The sequence below is a fragment of the Rattus norvegicus genome, chromosome 13 (genome assembly GCF_036323735.1).
Source record: "Rattus norvegicus strain BN/NHsdMcwi chromosome 13, GRCr8, whole genome shotgun sequence".
In the NCBI taxonomy this organism is placed as follows: Eukaryota; Metazoa; Chordata; class Mammalia; order Rodentia; family Muridae; genus Rattus; species Rattus norvegicus.
Window position 1 is genome coordinate 47,039,904 of NC_086031.1, and position 15,451 is coordinate 47,055,354.

At 49.0% G+C, this 15,451-nt stretch overlaps 2 protein-coding genes across 7 annotated transcripts in view; one reads left to right on the plus strand and one right to left on the minus strand.

Moving 5' to 3' along the window:
• The window catches only part of Mdm4 (MDM4 regulator of p53), a 146,006-nt gene that overhangs the window by 117,668 nt on the left and 12,887 nt on the right, over positions 1-15,451 (minus strand). The gene's annotated exons all lie outside the window — the stretch shown is intronic.
• Positions 6,963-15,451, plus strand: part of Pik3c2b (phosphatidylinositol-4-phosphate 3-kinase, catalytic subunit type 2 beta) — a 60,868-nt gene continuing 52,379 nt past the window's right edge. For 2 of the 5 annotated variants that reach the window (XM_063272073.1, XM_006249754.5), the window contains exon 1: positions 7,171-7,603. The gene's annotated coding sequence lies outside the window, so the exon portion shown is untranslated. Of the gene's footprint in view, positions 6,988-7,169; positions 7,604-15,451 lie in introns of those variants that run through there. The other 3 variants (XM_063272074.1, XM_063272075.1, NM_001105951.1) reach the window with 3 other exon arrangements.

Genomic DNA, 15,451 nt, shown 5'->3' on the forward strand with positions numbered 1-15,451 from the left:
GGGGAGGAGGAGGAGGAAGAGGGGGAGGGGGAGGAGGAGGAGGAAGAGGGGGAGGAGGAGGAGGAAGAGGGGGAGGAGGAGGAGGAAGAGGGGGAGGAGGAGGGGAAGGGGGAGGAGGAAGAGGGGGAGGAGGAGGAGGAAGAGGGGGAGGAGGAGGGGAAGGGGGAGGAGGAAGAGGGGGAGGAGGAGGAGGAAGAGGGGGAGGAGGAGGGGAAGGGGGAGGAGGAAGAGGGGGAGGAGGAGGAGGAGGGGGAGGAGGAGGAGGAGGGGGAGGAGGAGGAAGAGGGGGAGGAGGAGGAGGAGGAAGAGATTAACACTGCAGGGCCCATCTGAAGCAGCATGAAATGACTCTCCTTTACGTGTATGTTATGTGGAAACGCCATCACAGGTGTCATCTCACACTTACCTTGAACCAAACTTCTGGAATGCATCTCGAAGCTGTTCCCTGCGTGATTGTTGGATTTAATGTATCCACTAGAGGGCAGGCTAAACTCACAAATTCTGCACATAGACCGTCTAGATTTTGGGGAGTTTTATTTGTTTGTTTGCTTTTGTTTTTGTTTCGTTTTTTAAATTTATATGTATGTGTGCCTGTTTGTCTTGGCATTGTGTGATGAACATGCTTGTGGCAGCCAGAAGAGGATATTAAACCTCTGGAGCTGGAGTTTCTTGGGCTACCTGATGTGGGTCCAGGAATTGAACCAACTCTTCTGAAAGAGCAGCAAGCGCTCAAATGGCTGAGTCACCCCACCACACACACACACCTCTGATTATTATTAGTTTTGAGATGTCTTCCTCCTCCCTCTCTGCAGTTCTAAGATTACCAGTAAACAGTGCCAAAGCCCAGCCTGGGCTTCTGTACGTGTCACAAACTTAATTTCACCCACTAATTATTTTCGGGCCGCTGCTATTTTGATTTGTATTTTTTTTTAAGACAGGGTTCACTAGGGCTGGGGAGACGGCTCAGCAGTTAAAAGCACTGGCTGCTCTTCTAGAGGTCCATGAGTTACATTTCCAGCAATCACATGGTGGCTCACAACCATCCATCCACAAGATCTGATGCCCTCTTCTGTCTTGCAAGATAGAGCAGCCACAGACACAAATAAATGCATCTTTAAAAAGATGGGGGTCTCGTTGTATAGCACAGGCTGTCATCAAATTAATATTCCTCCTACCTGCCTTACACTTGGCAGAAGTAACAGGTGTGCCCAGCTCCCACCAGTTCTTTTAGTGATGTGGGGGCGGGGGGAGTTAGAGTGTGAGTCCAATACGTCTTCGCCATTAACTACAACCACTATGCTGTACACCAGATTCCCCCAAATTTATAACTGAAAGTTGCCTTCCTCGGAGTAATAACCTGTCACTTCCCTACTACCATGACCTCAGCCCCTGACTGCTTCTGTCAGTCTGACTGTCTGAATTCCACCTAAGTGACATCATATGCTGTCTGTATCTCTTCACCTGACTTAATCCGTGGAGTATGATTTCCCCCATGTTCATTAGTACAGGTACAAAAGATGCTTTCCTTTTTTAGGTTTCTTGGTGTAGCTCCAGCTGTCCTGGATCAGACCAGGCTGGCCTTGAACTCAGAGATCCATCTGCCTCTGTCCACCAAGTGCCGGGATTAAAAGCGTGTGCCGTCACTGACAGGCAGTTTCCTTCATTCTTAAGACTGGACAGTATTACACTCGAAGGGGTCACAGTTTCCTTACTAAGGTGGGTCTGCGGCAGTCAGGAATAGTGACATAATGAGAAGGCTGACCTGGAATTCCCTAGCTGATCTGCTGACCTCAAAGGTATAGCAATCCTCCTGCCTCTGCCTCCAAAGGCTGTGATTACAGGTGAGGCAATCTGGCCTCTCCTGTGTTGCTGATAACTGTACCCTCGGCTTCTAAACCCACTGTTTAGTGTCTGGACCTGAAGGCATTTACACGGCATGAAACAGTGGCATGCCGTCACAAAGATTAAGGTGTCAGATGGATGACGCCACAGTTCAGAACACTGATCGCTCTTCCGGAGGACCTGGGTTTGATTCTCAGCACCTGCAAGTGACTTATAACATCTGAGATGACAGTTCTAGGAGATCTATCGCCCTCATCTGGCCTCTACAACGAGAATGCATCCCGTACACAAACACACATGCAGCCCAAACACATAAAATAGTCATTAAAAAAAAAAAGACATGGGGTTGGGGATTTAGCTCAGTGGTAGAGCGCTTGCCTAGGAAGCGCAAGGCCCTGGGTTCGGTCCCCAGCTCCGAAAAAAAAGAACCAAAAAAAAAAAAAAAAAAGACATTTGAAGAAGTCTGTCAATGGAGCCAAGGGTAGTGGCGCAGGCCTGTAACCGCTGCACTCAAGAGGCAGTGGGGAAGGGTTGGGAATTTAGCTCAGTGGTAGAGCGCTTGCCTAGCAAGCACAAGGCCCGAGTTCAGCCCTCAGCTCTGGGGGAAAAAAAAAAGAGGCAGTGGGGAACAATCCTCTCAATCCTCTCTTTCAACAAAAGCAACCAAATTACCTTCAGAGAGAGAGAGAAAGAGAGAGAGGACAAGAGAATCCAGGAGATAGATCAGTTCATCAGGTACTTGCTTTGAAAGCATGAGAGCCTGAACTTAGATCCCCAGAATCTAAAAAAAAAAAAAAAAAAAAAATAAGTTCAGCGTTGTGGTGGCCCTTGTAACCCCAGAGACTGCAAAATGGGAGGACAATGAAGATGCTCTCGAGTTAACTGGCCAGCCAGTTTCAGCAAAGTTCCTTGCCTCTGAGGGACCCTGTCTCAAACAAGCAAAAATTAAAAGTATGTATAGAGGCCCTGTAAAGAAGCTTCCCCTGGGAACCAATTAAATATTAAATATGATATTTATTATTGCCACCATAAGGAATCCCCTCCAGCCCCAGGTAAGTGGATTTTTAAGGCATACAGAGCTAGGACTGGGGCTATAGTTCAATGGTAGATCATTGCCTCTCAGGCATGACATAACATGTCCAGTACCCAGTACTGCCAAGCAGACTGATAGGGAGCCGAGTGTGGAGTCCAATAGGTGTAATCTCAGAACTTGGGAGGTGGAGGTAAGAGGATCTGGCGTTTAAGGCCACCCTTGGCTATACAGCAAGTCTGAGGCTAGCAGAGCTACACCAAAAACAAACCCCCCTACTTCAAAACAAAAATCTGACCTTATAGTTCAGTAGGTTAGAAGTCCACCCAACCCCCTGGACTAAAGCCTGGGTATTACAGGGATGTGTTTCTTCTGTTTCTTGTCTTTCCCTTATCTCCAGAGGACATCCATCAACAACCTGAAAGCCATCCACATCCATTCTTCCAACCAGCCTTCCATCATCACGGGGCCCTCTGACGTCAGCTGGGAAGGACTGTCCAGTTCTAAGGGCCAGAGTGATTAGACTGGGCCTTGCTGGATAATCCAAGATAAACTTCCAAACTCCTTGATCACACCTACTTGGGCCTTTTTATATAGCATCTTTTGTTGGGGTAACAGGGGATAGGAAATGGCCATTCCTTCCGCCGGAAGTTTTGCCTGTATCTATTGAATACTGTGAGGCATGTGTGGGTCTGGGGAACAGAAGTGAGTAAGACAAGGATTTGTCCTCTGAGGCTAGAGTGACAAGCAAGGGCCAATTACAAAAGCTCTCATAGACTTTCTTCAGAGATTTAAATTTGAAGTTATAGGAAGCTACCTGCTCATTTAACTTCTTTTTTAAAGATTTATTTATTCTATGTATACGAGTACACTGTAGTTTTCTTCAGACACACCAGATCCCATTACAGATGGTTGTGAGCCATCATGTGGTTGCCAGGATTTGAACTCAGGACCTCTGGAAGAGCAGTCAGTGCTCTTAACCGTTGAGCCATCTCTCCAGACTTTTTTTTTTTTTTTGAGCACATGCTATGCTATATGCCAGGGCACTGGTGTAGGCTTTATGAATATACAGAAGTTTCAAAACTACAGTAAGAGCTGGTTGTGGTGACACGTGCCTTTAATCCCCTTTCAGGAGCAGAGGTAGCTGGGATCTCTATCCAAAAAAATGCCTGGTTTACATTACAAGTTTCAGACCAGCCAGGGTTTCATAGTGAAAGATTCTGTCTCAAAATAACAACAACAATATAATAATAATAATAATAATAATAATAATTACTATTATTATTTTTTTTGAAAGTTTAAAATCCTTTTCTTAGCTTTAGGCACCTCATCTTGCTAAAAGCCACCTTCTTTCTTCTTCCTCTTCTTTCAGTTTTTCTTTCTTTTTTTTTTTAAAGATGTATTCATTTATTATATATAAGTACACTGTAGCTGTCTTCAGACACACCAGAAGAGGGCATCGGATCTCTTTACAGATGGTTGTGAGCCACCATGTGGTTGCTGGGAACTGAACTCAAGACCTCTGTAAGAGTAGTCAGTGCTCTTAACCGCTGAGCATCTCTCCAGCCCTTCTTTTGGTTTTTCAAGATAAGATTTCTCTGTGTAGCCCTGGCTATTCTGGAACTCTGTAGATCAGGCTAGCCTGGAATTCAGAGATCTGTCTGCCTCTGACTTCTGAGTGCTGGGTTTAAAGATGTGCACCACCATGCCCATCAAGAGCCCTCTTCTTGGGGTTGGGGATTTAGCTCAGTGGTAGAGCGCTTGCCTAGGAAGTGCAAGGCCCTGGGTTCGGTCCCCAGCTCCGAAAAAAAGGAACCAAAAAAAGAAAAAAGAGCCCTCTTCTTTAAGGGCCTTTGTGTAAACTGAGTTATATACTCCCTCATTTCTTTCTATGGTCACTTAAAACTCAACCATTTTTTAAAGATTTATTATATATATAATGTAAGACATCATGCGGTTGCTGGGAATTGAACTCAGGACCTCTGGAAGAGCAGTCAGTGCTCTTAACCGCTGAGCCATCTCTCCAGCCCCTCCACCATTTTTTTCTTTTCTTTTTTTTTTTAAAGATTTATTCATTTATTATATATAAGTCCACTGTAACTGTCTTCAGATACACACGAGGTACAGACGAGGGCATCAGATCTCTTTACAGATGGTTGTGAGCCACCATGTGGTTGCTGGGAATTGAACTCAGGACCTCTGGAAGAGCAGACGGTGCTCTTAACCACTGAGCCATCTCTCCAGCCCCCACCATTTTTTTCTTAAGTCTTCAATCCTATCTTTTTTGTTCATTTGTTTTGTTTTGCAAGGCAGGGTTTCTCTGTGTAGCCCTAGCTGTTTGAGAATTTGCTCTGTAGACCAGGCTGGCTTCAAACTCGCAGAGATCCACCTGCCTCTGTTTCTCAAGTGCTGGGATAAAGGGTGTGCACCACCACAACCAGCTTTCTACACTATTTTTACTCTTTTAGTCTCAGCGGAATCCTTAAAGAAATGGAGTAGCAACTATTCTTTTCTTCAGGGTATAGCCCCAAGGCTTACTGCTCTACAATACATCTACCCGTGAGTCTCTCCACTCATCGGTCTCAGGCAACTTTACCTCACATGCTCTGGGCCCATCTCCTTCCTTCTTTGGGACAGTTTTCATTTTCTCCCCTTCACTCCCTGGTCTTACCTCTCAGCACAGGAACAAGTATCTTTCTTGTCTTAAGAGTGAACCAAACCAAGGGTGTTGGCTCAGCCTTTAAGGAGACAGGGGCAGTCCAATTATGAGTTTGAATCCAGCCTGGACTACATAGCAGGTTCACATGCCAGCCTGAGCTACATGAGGAAATCTGTGCCAAATGAGAAGACTGTTCTTAATCCTCCACGCTCCTCTATTTACTGATTTGTATTTCTTCCCTAGTTGTTAGGCTTCAAGAATGAGTCTTTTACTCACCGAAGCTGGCAGAACCTGATTTAGCTCTCCCAGGGTTCTTTTCCTCTTCACTCTCCTAGTGATGCCCACAAGGCTTCTATCCATCCGTTCATTTCATGCTTAATGAAAACAAAACAATAGTCTCCCTCAAGTACTTTAGAGTTGTGAACTCGGTTTTTTTTTTTGGGGGGGGGGGTTAAGATTGAGTTTATTCTTAAGTTATGTGTATGCTTGTGGGGTTAGGTGCACATGTGTGTGGATGCCTGCAGAGGCCAGGAGAAAGCAGCAGCCTCCCTGGAGTTACACTCCACACCGTTAGGGTGCTGCTTGATCTGCCTGCTTCTGTCTCACAGGTTCTGCCACCATCAGGCCTGGCTTGTGAACGCCCCTTTTGTACTGCTTGTCTCCTCTCCTCTATAGGACTTCCTCTAGTTGTTAAACTTCCACTCTACTACTAGATGGCTCTCCTCTGTGAGCTCCCCCCATTTTCTACCTCTACCAACCTAGGAAGGCCATTAGGCCTTGCCTCCTGGAAAACTACTTCATTTATTTATGAGTTTCATACAAATTGGGGGGAGGGATCAAAGGCCCTGCATGTTTTATAAAGACCTTTCTGACTTTGACAGACGGGTGTTTTAAATATTTCCTTGAGGCAAGGCAACGGATGCTTAGCAGATGTCTCTATAGGAGCCTTAGCGGGAGAGCAGAGAGCATCTGAACTGAGACACCACCTCTCACCAACACTTGAAGGGCTACCGAGGAGTCTGAGTACAATGATCGTCCCAATATGACTGGCAAGAAAGGAAGGTAGCCAAGAACAAGTTCCTGGTTGAAGAAAGTGTATTTGGAGATCCGAGACCCTGGTTATTATGCAAACGGAGCTGGCCAGTACAGTAAAGGGTGGAGCCTTTAGGAAAATGCTTGACACAGGTGCTTTAAGGGAGGTGCCCGGAGAAAATAACACAGTTTCAAAGTTTGCTTCCTATCTTAATTGGGTTGGAGGCTCCTCTGCTTCTCCTCCCTATTCGGGTTGGAAGACCGCCCTTGAGCAAACAGGAGAGAAAAGTGCCAACACAGCCATCCCACCTGCACCTCCTCCATGAAGGTGGTAATTCTTTAGAGCATCGCTATCATGCATAATTATGAGAGGAAAATTTCAAACGGATAACCGAACGCCCAGCCGTGTATGCCTTCCAATAAGGTGATCTGACTTTTTTTCACCTGACCCAGAGCAAGGGGTTCTAGCCTTGAAAGCGACGACAATCTGCTAGCGGGAAGTGAGACTGCTGGCCCCCGGGGTCCGCTCAGGACGCCGCACACGGTGCGGAGGCGGGAGGAGGGAGGAGGAGGGGGAGACGAGGAAGGGAGGGAGAGGCCCGGGTTCCCGCCGCCCCGCCCTCTGGCTCCCGCGACCAGGCGATTCGGTGTTGCGGCTGCTGCCGGCGGCCTGGGCCGCGGTCCTGGCAGGAGCCGGTGAGCCTCGCGCGCCGTGCAGTGCGCTGGCTGTCCGGGAGATGGCTTCTCCCCGCTCGCCCGCCGCTCGCGCTATTGTCTCACCCGGGGCTGCCTGACTGCGAGCTCGTGCACGCTTTCAGCAGACAGCACCGGGCCCCGGACCGTCCCCCACGCCCGTTGCTTGCCCGTGTGGTCCCCTGCAGCGGGGATCCCAGAGCCGCGGTGCGGGCGAAGGGAGCAGGCGACACTGAACATCACGCGGGGGCTGGAGCCGGGAGCCTCCGAGCGAGGCGGGTCGGCGGAGCACTAGACACCCAGCCACGACAGTCAGGGTGTCGCGGCAGAACCCGCGACCAGCGCAGGTAGGACGAGCACGCGACGGGGAGCACAGCCCCGGGGCTGCAGAGCGCCCTCTTAGTCGGGGCGGCGTGGGCAGGGCTCCCGCCCCGAAGCGCCAGCGTCCGGGCCAACAATGGCAGGGCCGAAAGCCCAACCGGCTCCTCGGAGCACGGCAGGTTGCTCGCCCCCACCCCACGGCTCGCCTGCGACTGGCGGCCTCGGCGGGTCCGCACTCTCCTCCTCCTCCGAGTGCAGTTGCAGGGCAGTCTGGGGCCAGGGTACCGCTTTGGAGTCGATTTGTTTATTAGTTTGTTTAAGAGCAAAACCTGTCCTGGAGTGGGGGTGATGGGAGTGGTGCCTTCCTGTGCAGCGGGTGAGAAGTCAGCGTCTAGCCTCGGGACTGTATACATTTTCGGCCAGGCGGAGGGTAGGGTTGGCCTTATAAGGATACTGCAGAAGCAAAAGACTGAAAGCTTGCAGGAGAGACTAGGACCTTCAGGCCCGAGTCCCCCGGCCCTCTGGGAAAGTGCTCCTTTTCAGGGCAGTACTTGCCCCTCATTTCTCAGTTCCATACAGCAGCAGCTTTGGTGTTGTGGTGCTATGATAGAAGCTGGAAGCCCCAGCAAGGCTGCTGAGCTGGGGTGGGTGGGGTGGGGAGGCCAGGGGCTTGGCAGGCTTCTGGGATGTGAAAAGAGGTTACCATGGATGAGGTTAGTGCATACACCCTTGTTGTCTAGAGGTTGAAGTGTCTGCACTCTGCCAGTGCTTTTGCTCCTTCAGGCTAACCTGGCCCTACACCTCACCTCCCTTTTGGTATCTTTGTGGTTTCCCGGTCCCAGCCCACCAGTCATATTTAGGGTGGAAGTTCTATTGTGTCTGGTTGCCCTGGTATTTTTTTTTTTTTTTTTATTCAACTTGGTCAGAGAGTTCTGCAGTTTGGACTGATGGACCCTAGCAGAAGTGGGCTAGCTAGTACAACCCCTCCTTTCTCTAAACTACCTGCTTGTCTGGGATACCGCCAAGCAGATGTAAGCGATTTTGCGCTGAATTCCAGCTCCAAACCAAACCTGAGTGAAAACTTACCCCTTACTTACTGTATTTCCACCAGGCCTTGGAAAGAGATTCAGGAGAGAAAAGATCCTGGAATGACAACCCTGGCCCACAAATATTCTCCCTCTCTCCAGCTGCAGCTCCTGCAGCCCAGTCAGTGAGCCTGAAGCTCCTTCAGAGCCTGGCTGCCCCATTCGGGGCAGCATCCATGGAAACATTAAGTTGTGGCACATTTTATAGCCCTGCCTGACAGCCTGCAGTGTCTGAGGAGATGGTGGCTTTGAACAAGAGCCCTGGACCCAGACTGTGGCTGCTTCTCCTTTGGCTTTTGGGTAAGCCCAAGGTTTGGCTCCTGTAGCTCAGAACTTACTGCCTAGCGCATGGGTGTGTGTGTCTGAATCCCATCAAGCTCCCAGGCCTGGCCAGAAGGCAGCCCATCCATTTTCCTTTCCACTGGAACACTGAGTAAGGAGTGATCAATTAGCTTATTTTGGGTCCTGGGCATTTTTCTGGGGTGCTCCTTTGGATTTGCCTGTTGGTCTGGAATGTAGCTTTTTTTCCCTCTGCCATGACCTAATTGTGCTCCTACAGACACTCCACACCCTTGTAGGCCCCTAGGTCTCTTTGTGGTGCCCTGCCCCAGAATTTTAAAGGTGTAGTTTGGGCTGTAGGGAGCATCGGTGAGAAAAATGGAGGAATCTCTGTTTCTTTGGGGATGGTGTGACTGATCACAAACTTCCAAGTTCCTCCTGCTTCCAAGATTTACACCTAGTCCACACAATGGGGAGCGGTGGAGAAATGAACCGGAGGCTCGGCTTTGAGTGAACCCCGGTGAGACTTCCTTCCTAGACCTGTGAACACGGACCGGACCATTTGTGAATTTAACTTCATCTTCATATTCGTAAAGTGGGAGGGAGGGTATCACGGCTCACGGGATTGTTTTAAATACATTCCCTGAATGAAATTGTGCGTGCAAAGACAATCAGAGAACTGCAGAGTACCCCACAAAGATCAGCTATAATATCCGTCCTGAGAGAGGAGGGAAGAGTCCGGGGTGTAGATGGAGTAGGAGGAGGGGAATGTGGAGTAGGGAACATCCCAGAACCTTTCCTGTTTGAGTAAGGGAAACATGGTGTGATAATGTAAGTGCTATTCCTTGTGTGTTCCTCTTTAAATAGAGCTGACAGATGGGAACTGGGAGAGAAGGACTATTTAATGGTTGTAGGGGCTTGGGAGAAGGACTTTCCAAAGGCTGCCTACTGCCTGTGGATAGGGCAGTGCTGACCTAGCAAAAATCATAATGGCTAACAAGTCCTGGTGTCAACCAGCGAGTGAGTACGTGACAGAGGTGGGATTTGAAGCAGGCAGGCTCCCCGCAGACCCCGTGCTCATAGCTCAGTATCACTTCCAGAGATAGAGACCAGGCAAGCAGCACAGATATAGAATACAGTTATAGAGTCCCTAAATACCCCAAAGGTGGCACCAGACTGGAACCCACCTTAGATGAGACACTTCTCGAGGACAGGGGACTTGGGGAGATAATTCACATACCCAGCCTGGCCCTGCTGAGCATGATTCCCCATTGTTAAGAAGTGGAAGTGTGGATGTGAGAAGCCTTGGGCTCCCATATTGCTTGCTTTTCCTGTCAGGATAACCAGATCAAGGCGTTTTTGTTGTCCTGGCAACTTCGGTAGTAGATTTGGGCTTAGGAGGCTCTGGAAAACTTAGGACAGCTTCCTTGTTCAGTGGTTCCCAACCTCCTAGGCTGCAAGCCTTTAATACAGTTCCTCGTGTTATGGTGACCTCCCCCCACCATAAAATTATCTCCTTACTATTTCATAACTGTGACTTTACAACTGCTATGAATTATAATATAATTTGTAATATATCTGCTTTGCAGGGTATTTGATATTCTGCCCTTGTGAAAGGGGTCACCAAAGGGGTCGTGACTCTGGGTTGAGAACCGTAGTTTTAGTATATTTGTATTAGATTAATTTGGGGTATGTGTGCGTGCGTGCTTGTGTGTGTGTGTGTGTGTGTTGTTCATGGGGGGGTATGGTTGTACATATACGATGGCATGCATGTGGAGATCAGAGGACAACCTTCAGTTCTTGCCTCTCACCTTGTTTAAGAGTAGGTCTCTAGCCAGGAGTAAACCAAAGCTAGCTGGCTCCTCCTGGATGGAGATGCTCCTGTTTCTGCTCCACATCGCCCTGCCCTAGAGCATGGGCTTTTACCTGAGGTCTCCTCTCAGCCCTCAGGATAGCGGATAGCGCTGCAAGGATACCCTAATTGAGCCCCTGCATCTGGTTTTGTAAAACAAATGTGAGGAGATGGTTCTTATCTCCCATGAACGGACAACGTGTTAGAACTGAGCAGGACCTTGGAGATGACCTCCTTGAGAAGTGGCCTCAAGGTCAAAGCTCTGCTAGCAGCACCGGGACTTGGTGCTGATTCCAGGGCTCAGAACAGAACCTGCTCTTCAGTTAGCGCTTCAGCCAACCCTGTCGCTGGCTGGCTGGCTTCCTTGTTGGGAAATTCCCCTCAGAACCCAGGGAATAGAATTTACTCACTCTGGTTAAGCAGACTTAGAACTCTAGCTGCTATTCCTCTGTCCTGAGAGCCCCCTAGAGAATGCCTCATAGTACAGAATTTCAAAGAGAAGTCAAGCTCCTCACTTGCCTCTTTGGAGACATCTTGATGTACCTGTGGCAACACCCCTCCCGCCCCCCACTATACTTCTTCAAAACAGTGCTTCTCAGCCTCGGTCACAGACACTAAGCATTGCTGTCCCCACAGGCTACTTTTTTTCCTTTGTTTTTATTTGTTTGACACAGGGATTCACTAGCCCAGGCTGACCTCAAATTTACTATGTAACCTAGCCTGGCCTTGATCACCTTCCTCTGCCTCCTGTGTGCTAGGATTCAAGACATCCGCCACCATACCTGCCCAAAGTTTCTTAGCTAGACTTTGAACCCAACAAAGAAGGAAGAAAAAGGATGCCCTCGGGCGAAAGTTCAAGTCCACAGAAAAGTGGGAGGACACGACAAACGATGCCACCTAAGTCTCTCCATTTGTAATGCTCACACCATTCTCTCTCTCTCTCTCTCTCTCTCTCTCTCTCTCTCTCTCTCTCTCTGTGTGTGTGTGTGTGTGTGTGTGTGTGTGTGTGTGTAAGTGTACTACATGTGTGCCTGGTACCTGTGGAGGTCAGATGAAGGCATCAGATCTCTTGGAACTAGAGTTACAGATAGTTGTGAGCCATCATGTGGCTGCTGGGAATCGAACCTGGGTCCTCTGTAAGAGCAACCTATGCTGTCATCCACTGAGCCACCTCTCCATTCCCGCCTCGTGTGTTTAACCATAGCACTATGGAGACTATAAGCAGGAGGATTACCTCACGTTCAAGGATAGTTTGAGATACACGGTGATTTCCAGGCTAGTCTAGGCTGTAGTATAAAACCCCGTTTCCCACAAACGAAAACGGATTAGTGGCCTGGTGTCTGTGAAAATGCTTTATAGCTGTAAATACCTACACGAGGTATCACTAGCGCGGTACCTCGTATAAGTGTGTAAGGAAATACAAAGATTTTGGAGATGCTCCAAAGAGACAAACAGCAGAGGAACTAAGCCCAGGCTCCTTCGTAGAGGGAGAGTGGGTGCTAGAGGAGTGGAGGGTCCACAGGAGTGGCAGCATGTGAAAAAACACTTAGTAAATGTCAAGGCGTAAGTGGATGTGAAAGAACTGGGCTGGGACTCTAAGTGGAAGCCCTTGAGTACCTGATAAATAAAGGGAAAGACAACTTTTTTGATTAAAAGGTTTGTCTGTTTCTGCATTTGTATTTATGTGCACTTGTGTGCAGGTGCCAGTGGAGGCCAGAAGGAGGCACTGGAGCCCCCCCCTCCCAAGCTAGAGTCACAGGCAGGTGTTAGATGTGGGTGCTGGAAACTGATAGAAACTGAACTGGTCCTCTGCAAGAGGCATCTCTCTAGTCTCCTGTTTTCTTTGGTCAGTTAGCTTGTTTGTTTGTTTGTTTGTTTGTTTGTTTGTGATAGGGTCTCATATAGCAGACATCTTGAACTCACTATGTGGCTGAGGCTGGCCCAGAAGTCCTGAACCTCTTGCCCTGAGCTCCTAAGTGCTGGGGTTGCAGGCCTGCACCGCTATGCCCTACTCTAGTTTATTTGCTTTGTGGGAAGGGATCTGAAAGTTGAACATAAGGTGCTTGGTTTTTTTGATTGGTTGGTTGGTTGGTTGGTTGGTTGGTTGGTTTTGAGAGATTGTCTTACATAGAGTACAGGCTGGCCTCAAACTCCATATCCTCCTGCTTCTCCTTCTCCAGTGCTGAGATTTACAGATGTGTGCCAACATGCCTGGTTAGGTCCTTTTTTTGAGTGGCCTGGGCAAATGAAGTAGTCTAGGGGTGTAGAGGGAGAGCATGGGGGAGGGGCGAGTTCCAGAATGACTGCCAACATCAGTGTGAACATTTGGTCCGATGCAATGAGCCTGGGTTTCCATGAGAGCCTGGGTTTCCCCTGTTGGTTGGAGAAGAGGGCAGGATGGTGAATTTTGGGTTCACACGAGTTTCAGTTTAATTCTTGATCCTATCATTTTCCTGGTTGTGTGACCTTGGGCAGGCTGCTTAATCCCTTTCCTGTTTTATAGTTTCCTCACCCGTAAAATAAGTATTTTAATATCGACATTTAAGGACTGTTGTGTGGATCAATAAGACAATACCCAGCACAAAATAGCAGAGGAATAAAAGGCCAGTTTCCTTCTTTCTTCCACTGCCTCTGGACCCCTCCCCCAGCTGCTGACAAAACACGATGGCATTTGTATGTTGTGGAGGTATTTCCCTGGCTGTAGATTTCCTTGCTCCAGTGTGCCTGGCCTTCAGTCACACCCTGGGTACACACACCCAAGCTGCAAGCTATCCCCCCTGAGAAAGTCCTACACCTGCTGCTTCTCTGGAGACCCTGGGTGAGGGCGCCATTAAGAAGGTGCTTATGAGTATGCTCTGCTGAGCCAAGTGGCCCTTTTTACTGAGGGTAGGTTTAGGCTCTTTCTCCCTTGGGACCTTCTTATGCAAATTGGAGGATAGCAGATGGGAAGAAGGTGTCAAGCCACATACCTAAGAGGTAGCACCAAACTGCCTGACACCTCCCTCCCACGCCCATCACTTTCTTCTTTGAAATTCTATATGACTTTCCCGCCCGAGACTGGAAACAGACTGGAAACTGTTGAAAGGTGGTCAAGGAGGGGGTTCTGTTCAGCCGTCATCCGGGCTCACTGAACAAGCATGCAAGGTATACATACATACAGGGCATAGGGAGACTGAGGGCAAGGAGATTGGAAGAGGGAACTCAGGGAGCTTCTAAGGCCTTTGAGTGGTAAGTGGGATAGAAAGAGGAGAAAGTAAGTGTGTGTGTGTGTGTGTGTGTGTGTGTGTGTGTGTGTGTGTGTATAGCCTTTCAAGTCTGATTCAGGTATGGATGGGAATCAGGGCTTAGTCAGGCCCCACCCTTTTGTACCTACAGCTGAAAGTGTCGAATACAAACTGACTGTCACTGCCACATGTCTTGGGTTAGCCAAGCAGGGGAAGCCTGGCAGAATCCCCCTGAGGTCTGGTACCATCACAACCTTGTCTGCTCCCCACTCCTGGTACCTCCTGTAAGTATTTCCTTCCTGTTGCTCAGAGGTTAGGGACACTGAGGATCTCCAGGAGAATATCTCATCTCTTAGGCCCCAAATGGGCTTTTTTTTTTTTCTCTCTCTATTAGAATGGATGTAGTTGAGTTCTTGCTCAACCCTCTGGTTTGGGTCCTTGACTGACTTAGAGAAAGACTAGGCTATCCCTCCGGGCTGGTACCAGAGACAGGGGGAAGCTCTCAGCTGGGAAGGCTGGATCAGGCTAAGGATGGAGGGATCAGTGAGTCCAAGAGGCTACATGACGAGCAGTACTAGATCATTCTAGAGCAGGAGATTGTGGGCTCAGGCCTGGAGACCAAGGGGGCCTGCACTAGAAGGCTATAACCACCACTCTCTGATGGATGATCGTCTCTCCCACCAAGGTTTCCCAAGGCCGTGTGGTCTGGCCACTCTTCTTCCTCAGCTCTTTAAATGCAGATTGCCCTTGAGGGAGTCACACCTTGGCCTCTCACACCCCTGTGTGAATTAGTCTCTGATGCCCAGTTGTATTCTGTTGTAATGGGGACTTGTTTTTCCCCCTCAGTGAAAGATGCAAACTGGTTCACTTTCTTTTCTCACGTCTGTTGTTCTCCTTGTCTGTGTTGATGCTGTGGTTTCCTCCGGCCTTCCTGAATCAGGAAATAACTAGCCATTTCTGGCACTTACAAGAGGTCCTGGAACCCTCTGGGGACAGGCTCTCTGGGGTCTGTATTTTCCTGGAAGTCTGTTTCCCTGGGTGCTCCACCATATAGGCCAGAGCTGGGGTGCAGAGAAGCCAGAAAACTGCATGGGAGGGGACAGGGCTATTTATCATTTTTTCTTCAGAGTTAACCTACTTTTCTCAGATGTCTTTGCCAGTGATACTAAGAATGTAACCTCAGATCTGAGCCATCCCTCCTCTTCTTAGGAGGCAGATGAGGGAGGAAGGGAGATGGGGGTGTGTGTAGCTGTGAATTCCGAAAGTGGGAGTGTAGGGATATAGGAAGATGTAAGGAGGGGTGGGGGGAGGATCCAGGGTGATTGAGAGGTGTGGGGTGTAGGGATTTGAGACAGGATGAGTACAGAGTGAGCAGGGGAGGGTGTGGGATGGGTGTGGAGTGGGAGGAGGTAGGAAGGCTATGTGTGGGATGGG